Source organism: Myxine glutinosa, chromosome 7, assembly GCF_964187855.1.
Source record: "Myxine glutinosa chromosome 7, kmMyxGlut1.1, whole genome shotgun sequence".
Taxonomy (NCBI): Eukaryota; Metazoa; Chordata; class Myxini; order Myxiniformes; family Myxinidae; genus Myxine; species Myxine glutinosa.
In genome coordinates, this window is record NC_136267.1 from 159,476,716 (window position 1) to 159,485,327 (window position 8,612).

At 43.9% G+C, this 8,612-nt stretch overlaps 1 protein-coding gene across 1 annotated transcript in view; it reads left to right on the top strand.

Moving 5' to 3' along the window:
• Positions 1–1,459: 1,459 nt before the first annotated feature.
• LOC137430902 (histone deacetylase 4-like) overlaps positions 1,460–8,612 on the top strand; it is a 500,554-nt gene continuing 493,401 nt past the window's right edge. Inside the window, exon 1 of the mRNA XM_078782462.1 lies at positions 1,460–1,526. The gene's annotated coding sequence lies outside the window, so the exon portion shown is untranslated. The remainder of the gene's footprint in view (positions 1,527–8,612) is intronic.

Consider the following 8,612-nt stretch of genomic DNA (forward strand, 5'->3'; position numbering starts at 1 on the left):
CAGAATCCGTGCATGTTGTCAATGTGTGGTGATCAGAATCCGTGCATGGTGTCAGTTTGTGGTGATCAGAATCCGTGCATGGTGTCACTGTGTGGTGATCAGAATCCGTGCATGGTGTCACTGTGTTGTGATCAGAATCCGTGCATGGTGTCACTGTGTGTGGTGATCAGAATCCGTGCGTGGTGTCAGTGTGTGGTGATCAGAATCCGTGCATGGTGTCAGTGTGAGGTGATCAGAATCCGTGCATGGTGTCAGTGTGTGGTGATCAGAATCCGTGCATGGTGTCAGTGTTTTGATCAGAATCCGTACATGGTTTCACCGTATGTGGTGAACAGAATCCGTGCGTGGTCACCGTACGCGGTGATCAGAATCCGTGCATGGTGTCACTGTGTGACCAGAATCCGTGCGTGGTATCACTCATGTCCATGGTGATTAGAGTGCGTGCATGGTGTTACCGTACGTGGTGATCAGAATCCGTGCATGGTGTCCCAATTTGTGGTTATCAGCATCTGTGCATGCTGTCAATCATGCCCATGGTGATCAGAATCCGTGCATGGTGTCACTGTGTGTGGTGATCAGAATCCGTGCATGGTGTCAGTGTGTGGTGATCAGAATCCGTGCATGGTGTCAGTGTGTGGTGATCAGAATCCGTGCATGGTGTCAGTGTTTTGATCAGAATCCGTACATGGTTTCACCATACATGGTGATCAGAATGCGTGTGTGGTGTCACCGTTCGTATTAATCCGAATCCGTACATGGTGTCACCGTTCGTATTAATCCGAATCCGTGCATGGTTTCACCGTACTTTGTTTTTGCGCCTGGTCTCTGGGCGGCGGGTTCAAGCTATTCCTCCATTACGGGTCCGATTCTCAAGCGTTCTTGCGGCGCCCGCTCCGGTTCTCTAATAATATGATTCAATCCCCTCGCCGAGCGGGCGCCGCTATTTTCGGGACACTCCGCCCCGGATTCTATTTTGAGTGAGTGAGCTGCGCACGTTTTGTTGTTGCCTCGCATGTAAATGTGTTTATCTTCATGTGGAGCCCGCGGACCGTGGGATCCTCGTCACGGGCAGTTTGTAGTTGTAGTTGAACGAGGCTGTTTCCCGGACTATTTATCCATCCTCCGACAGTCGCCATCCTTCGGGTACCTGTTGGTCATCTCGTGGAGGTGAGAGAGGGGCCGCTCCGCGACTCGTGTACGAGGTGAGCCCTTCCGCGCGCCTCGTACTTTGGGCAAGTCAGGACGACTCGACCCGAGGGAGATCGTTGAGCACGCCCGGACGGTGACCGTCACTGGGACGGTTCTTGGCCCGCAGGTTGACCTTGGGGGAGGGGGCCGGGGGGGGGGGCTGTGCGGTCCACACCGACATCTCCATACTTCGGTCACGCCAGACCTGCGGTCGGCGATGCTGCAAACCATCTACGAAACGGAGTCAAGTTTTGCCGCTGATTGTGTTGTGTCCAAGGAGAAGTTGCTGAGCTTAGGTGTGCGGTGCCAGTTGCCGGTGGTCCAATCGCTGACGGCAGGTAATCGAGGTTGCTCGCGGCTGATTCGTGGTTTCACGTTTTATTTCCCGTGGTGGAACTTCCAAGATTTGTCAGTAATTGTCACACTTTTGGATAGAACCTTATCCTGCAATATGTAAATACAGAAGTGATTGTTCGTGAGCACATAACACGGATTATTATAGATGCCTTTAACATTCAAAACGAGATCGGCACTCAGTAGAGAGCATACCTCCACCTGGTTGGCCATGTCACTCAATAGTGAAGAATCACTTTAAAATTATAGTAGCCGGATCCGAATCCGGATCTTCAACAAAATCTAATCATTTCGGCCTTGTCACATACGCTACATCTCTGCCAAATTTCGTCCGAATCCGTCCACATCCTTTTGAGATATTTTGTTCACAAACGGACAGACAAACGGACAGACAGGGGTGAGAACATAACCTCCATCCACCTTTGGTGGCGGAGGTAATGAGAATCTCCTCCTCTTCCATAACACAAGTACAAAAAGTTTTAATTAAAACAAAAGCCGCGTCGATGTTACACAATGCCTAGATGCAGCGTTGCCTATAACGTCGATGTTATAGGCACAGGACATTCCTATTGATTCGATTACTTGATGTTATTTTTGTGCAAAGTGAAAATATATCTCGGCAATTTCCCGTGTGTGGCGACGAATTTTTAATATATCTCGGCATTTTCCCGTCTGTTATTTCAGGCGGTGTATGACTGACCATGCCGCGATTGAAAAAAAATATATCTCAGCAATTTCCCGTATGTGGCGACATGTGAACGAAGCTATGCTCCTCTCTCCACATTATTGTGACGACGTATAAATTAAATATTTCATCGTGACGATTGTCATCAAATGGACGAATTTTTAATATATCTCGGCATTTTCCCGTCTGTTATTTCAGGCGGTGTATGACTGACCATGCCGCGATTTAAAAAATATATATCTCGGCAATTTCCCGTATGTGGCGACACGTGAACGAAGCTATGCTCCTCTCTCCACATTATTGTGACGACGTATAAATTAAATATTTCATCGTGACGATTGTCATCAAATGGACGAATTTTTAATATATCTCGGCATTTTCCTGTCTATTATTTCGGGCGGTGTATGACTGCCCATGCCGTGATTTAAACAAAATATATATATCTCGGCATTTTCCCGTCTGTTATTTCGGGCGGTGTATGACTGACCATGCCGCGATTTAAAAAAAAAAATCTCAATGGACTTGAAGTTACAGGCCTTTGAGAATTCATTTCGTTCTATAAAGGGCAACTTTCATCGGATTTTCTTCCCGTTTTTTTTCAACCGAGTCTAAAACTATGTTAGCGACTGTGAAAAATGAAATGATATATCGAATTTGATTTGAAATAAAACTGTGTGAGAGAGGAAGACACCACGGGCCTACAAAACAGGCCTCAAAGCTATGCAAGTTAATAAAATGGTGGATATTTGTTTATATGAGGCCTCTCCCAGAATGGGTGGAGCTATGGTTCCCAGAATGGGTGGAGCTTTGAGGTTTTGTCTTCTCTGCAAGAACAAGAACAAGAAGAACAACAACAACAGCAGAGGGCACTCTATGACCAGCGTCTGCGACGCGGCTAACTACAATAATGATGTAATATTGTAAAGTGTCAAAAAGTGTCATATATACAGATATATATATACATATGTGTGTGTATATATATATATATATATATATATATATATATATATATATATATATATATATACAGTATATATATATCTTTATATATATCTTTATATATCTTTATATGTATATGTATATATACAGTCGTAGCCAAAGATTTTGGCACCATTGCACTTTTTTCAAATAATTCACCATTTCTTCCAGAAATTTGCTGAAAAAAAAAATATTTTGTTGTCCACATTTGTATTTCTTTGGTTTGCAGTGGAACGAAACAAAAAAGCAGAAAAAAATTCCGAAATCTTAGCTTATTCCACACAGAAATCCTAAAATGGCCCGGACAATATTATTGGCGCCTTTTCGAAGTTGTTAGAAATAATTAGATTTCAAGCAGGTGATTCTTCTTTACTTTGGAATTGAACTCACCTGTGGTGAGTTGCAGGTGCCCCCAATATAAAAATAAATAGCACTGCAAAGCGGGCGTAACCCCTCAGCCCATGCATGGTGGAAACCAATTTCAAGATGGCTGCCACGGCGGCCATATTGAAAATCGCAGCGCGCCCATTTTCGAAAGGAACCTTCCTCTACGCAACCCCAACACACACTGCAAAAATGGATTTAATCGGACAGGCCGTTCTGCTCGAAATTGACGGAAACCAAAAGTTGACGGACGCCCGGACGGCTGCCGTGGTGGCCATATTGAAAATCGCTGCGTGCCAATGAACCTTCCTCTACTCAACCCCAACACACACTGCAAAAATGGATTTAATCGGACAAGCCGTTGTCCTTGTAATTGAAGGAAACCAAAAGTTGACGGACGCCCGGACGACACCCGTGACGACAATACCCCTTAGCCCAATTTGGGCTGAGGGGTGATGACTCATTCACCCACTTTGAATGGAGAAAAGGAGACATTCTGCTGTTTTGTGTCGCTGTGTGTACCGCAATGAGCATGGAGAAAAGAAAGAAAACGAGAAAATTGTCTGAGGAATGTCAGACACAAGATTGTAGCCAAGCATGGACATTGGACAATCTCAAGGCTGCACGTCCATCTCCAGAGACCTTGCTGTTCCTGTGTCCACCGTACGCAATGTTATCAGGAAGTTTAAGGCCCATGGCACTGTAGCCAACCTCTCTGGATGTGGCCGCAAGGGAAAACTTGATCGAGGATTGCAGCAAAGGATTGTTCGAATGGTGGAGAAAGCACCACGATCAACTCCCAAACAGATTCAAGCTGACCTTCAGACACAAGGTACGACAGTTTCAACTCGCACCATCTGTCGTCAACTCACTGAAAGGGGGTTTCTATGGTAGGAGACCCAGGAGTTTGCCAAAACACACCCAAACAAGCCAATATCCTTCTGGGAGAATGTCCTGTGGACAGATGAGACCTTTTCGGTAAAGCACATCATCTCTATGTTTCCAGAAAACAAAATGAAGCCTTCAATGAAAAGAACACCTTCCCTACTTGACCCCAAACACACTTCAAAAATACCCAGGAATGGTTCAAGACAAAACTCTGGACTGTTCTGAAGTGGCCAGCAATGAATCCAGATATAAATCCCATTGAACACCTGTGGGGAGATCTGAAACCAGCAGTTGGGAGAAGGCACCCTTCAAATCTGGGAGAACTGGAGCAGTTTGCACAAGGAGAGTGGGCCAAACTGCCAGTAGAAAGGTGTAGGAAGCTCATCCATGGCTAAAGGAAGCGCTTGACTTCAGTTATTTTGTCCAAAGGCTGTGATACCAAATATTGAGTCTCGGGTGTTAATAATTTTGTTAATGCCATTTCTTTTTAATTTCTGATTTAAAAGGATATATTAAGTTCTGAATCAAAAACAAAGGTTTTGTCATATTAACAGTGAAATAAAGAATTGTGGAGAGCAAATACCTTTTTTAGAGAAAATTGTAAGTTATTTGAAAAAAGTGCAAGGATGCCAATATTTTTGGCATCTGTTACTTTTGATCAAAAGTAACAGTAACAGTAACAAAAGTAACAGATACTGTGACAGTATCTGAACTAAGATCAAAATTCTGCTCTGTCGGGGGGTTCTCTTGAGAGCTTGACAGGCAGAGCGTATGTACATGGCAGTGACGTCATTATGTGCGCTCATTGAAAGCTGGAGAAAAAAAGATATATTTGGATTGGTTGCTCCCGGCTGCATCCAGGCGATTCCATATAATGAGTGGATACCAGAGATAATGTGCCATGTGGCAGACGGTACTTATCGCTCCCATTAAGGTACAGCATAGCTGGATGGGATACCTTAATGGTGGTTCACCACTGATGGTACGTAATCGCATAGTAACTGGGATATAATCGAAAGGTTTTCAGTCATAAGTGTATGCAGGACTCACTGCGTTGCCCTGATGAGCCCCAAAAGGGCGAAACCAGGTCGGTAACTGTGAGTTTTACATACACTAATGACAGTATCTGAACTAAGATCAAAATTCTGCTCTGTCGGAGGGTTCTCCTGAGAGCTTGGCAGGCAGAGCGTATGTACATGGCAGTGACGTCATTACGTGCGCTCATTGAAAGCTGGAAAACTGAAGATATATTTGGATTGGTTTGCTCCCGGCTGCATTCCATATAATGAGTGGATACCAGAGATAATGTGCCATGTGGCAGACCAGACGGTCCTTATCGCTCCCATTAAGGTACAGCATAGCTGGATGGGATACCTTAATGGCAGTTCACCACTGATGGTATGTAATCGCATAGTAACTGATATATACAGACTTGGCATTTAATATGGAATATTTTTTTGTGGGGGTGAACTTACTTTTCAAGATGTCTTAGAACCAAAAGTTCATTGAATTATGTTGAAATTATTCTAGATTTTGTTAATGTGACCTTTAAAAGAAACAAAAACCACATTTGACATTTCGAAGCAAATAAATTGATCCTTGAAAGTGATGTAAACTGATATTGAAATCAATTCACGGACAGTACTGTGTTAAACTTCTGTACGTTTTACAGAAGTATCTCTTTATTTTGCACATTAGCCAATTTTTTTTTTAACAAAAACAAAAGTTAAATTACGACTGGGATTACGGACAGTAAAATTACAGTTCAGTACTTCGTGTAACCCCCACGAGCATTCAGGAGAGCACGTACACGTTGAGGCATGCCATTCACGAGATTTGCCAAGGTTTGGACAGGAATCGCTTGCCATGCAGTGACAATAGCCTGCTGCAATTCATGCACAGAGGTCGGCTGCTGGTCCAAGTGGTCGATTTGACGCGTTAATTCTGCCCACAAGTTCTCTATCGGATTCATATCCGGGGACATGGCAGGCCACTCCATATGCTCTACACCATGGTCAGCAAGAAAGTGTTGGATCATGCGAGTACGATGAGGCCGTGCATTGTCATCTTGGAAAACAAAGTTTCCTCGAAAGGCTGCACGAGCAAATGGAAGCAATGTTTCTTCCAGAATGGCCCTGTACTTGAACTGGTTCAGGTTTCCATTCAGAACAACCAGGTCAGTTTTGCCCCCTGCATGAAAATGAGCCCAAATGGTCACCCCACCACCTCCAGCTTGGACTCTTGGCACTATACAATCTTTGTTGTAGGCTTCATGCACTTGTCTGCGCACTCGGATGCGGCCATCTTGACGATAGACCAGAAATCTAGACTCGTCACTGAAGATCACGTGATTCCAGTGTCCTGGCTGCCATTGACGGTGCTCTCTGGCCCACTGCAATCGGTGCTGGCGGTGTTGTCTGGTCAGGCATGGCTTTCTCAGGGGACGCCTGGCACAATAGCCTGCTTGAACCAGTCGTTGGTTGACTAGCCTTCTGGATACAGGCACATTTGTCAGTTGCTGCCACTCAGCCCTAAGCCGATTAGCTGACTTGGTACGGCCATTGCGGACTAACCGGTGCAGCTGGCGATCATCCCTCCTTGTGGTTCTGCGGGGAAGTCTTGGCCTCGGTATTGGATTAGGGACACCCCTCTGAGCATTTCGTTTCAGGATCTTTGACACCTGACCTTGAGTGATACCATACTGCCGAGCAATGGCACGCTCTTTCATGCCGTAATTTCGTAAAGCCACCACTCCATGACAAACAGCCTTGTCGAGTTGACGGAACATCTCCAGAGGAAGCGGCAATAACTTTTGGAGACGTGCAGCAGTTGTTTTTCACTAATACAGAACGCAACAACCCTTGCATACCCGACTGTGAAGCCAATCGTCAAATGCACCTGTCAGTACATTTTGCCATGCCACCTGTGATATAATCCTGTTGTTGACTTCTTGCTGCGACAGACAATCAGTGACATGGTTCTTTTAACAAATAAATCACCAAAGTGTAAAAGAAACTCACCAGATTGATATAATGAGTTAAGAAAGTTAACCCAAGTCAACAACAAAAAAAATTCCATATTAAATGCCAAGTCTGTATGTATGTATGTATATATATATATATATATATATATATATATATATATATATATATATATATATATATATATATATATATATATATATATATATATATATATATATATATATATATATATACACATATATATATATACTCTACCGGTCAAAAGTTTTAGAACACCTCAATTTTTCCAGTTTTTATTGAAATTTACGCAGTTTAATGTCTCAATGTACTCTGCAAGTAAGCATAGAACAAATAAACAATTGTAGATTAAAAAAGAAATCATAGAATCATTTTATTGATCAAAATTTAATTAAAACTTTTGACTCGGCAAAGTAGCCACCTTTTGCAGATATAACCGCCGAACACACTCATGGCATTCTTTCTACAATGGAAATCAAATATTGTTCGGGAAGTTCTTCCCAACACTGTTGCAGAAGTTCCCACAAATGTGTTGCACTTGTAGGTTGGTTTGCCTTCACCCTTCTGTCCAGTTCATCCCAAACCAGCTCGATAGGGTTTAAGTCTGGAGACTGTGCTGGCCATTCCATGATTTGAAGCCTACCGTCTTGTTCTTTTCCTCGAAGGTAGTTTTGACATAGCCTGGAGGTGTGTTTAGGGTCATTATCTTGCTGTAGGATGAACCCCTGACCAACTTGGCATATACCAGAGGGTATTGCATGGCGCTGCAAAATGCTGTGGTAGCCCTTTGGTTCAGGGTGCCAGTCACTCTGTGCAAGTCGCCGACTCTGGATCCAGCAAAAGAGCCCCAGACCATCACGCTTACTCCTCCATGTTTGACAGTTGGTGTCACACTGAGACACCGAGACACCATCCTTTTGCCTACTCGACGGCGTACAAAAACCCTGCGTGATGAACCAAAGATTTCAAATTTAATTAATCAGTCCATAAGACCTTCTTCCAGTCTTGAGTAGTCCACTGGCGGTGCTTCATGACCCAGGCAAGCCTCTTTTTCTTATTTTCCCATCTTAGCAATTGCTTTCTTACTGCCACTTGACCTGTCAAACCTGCAGCTCGAAGTCTACTCTTCACAG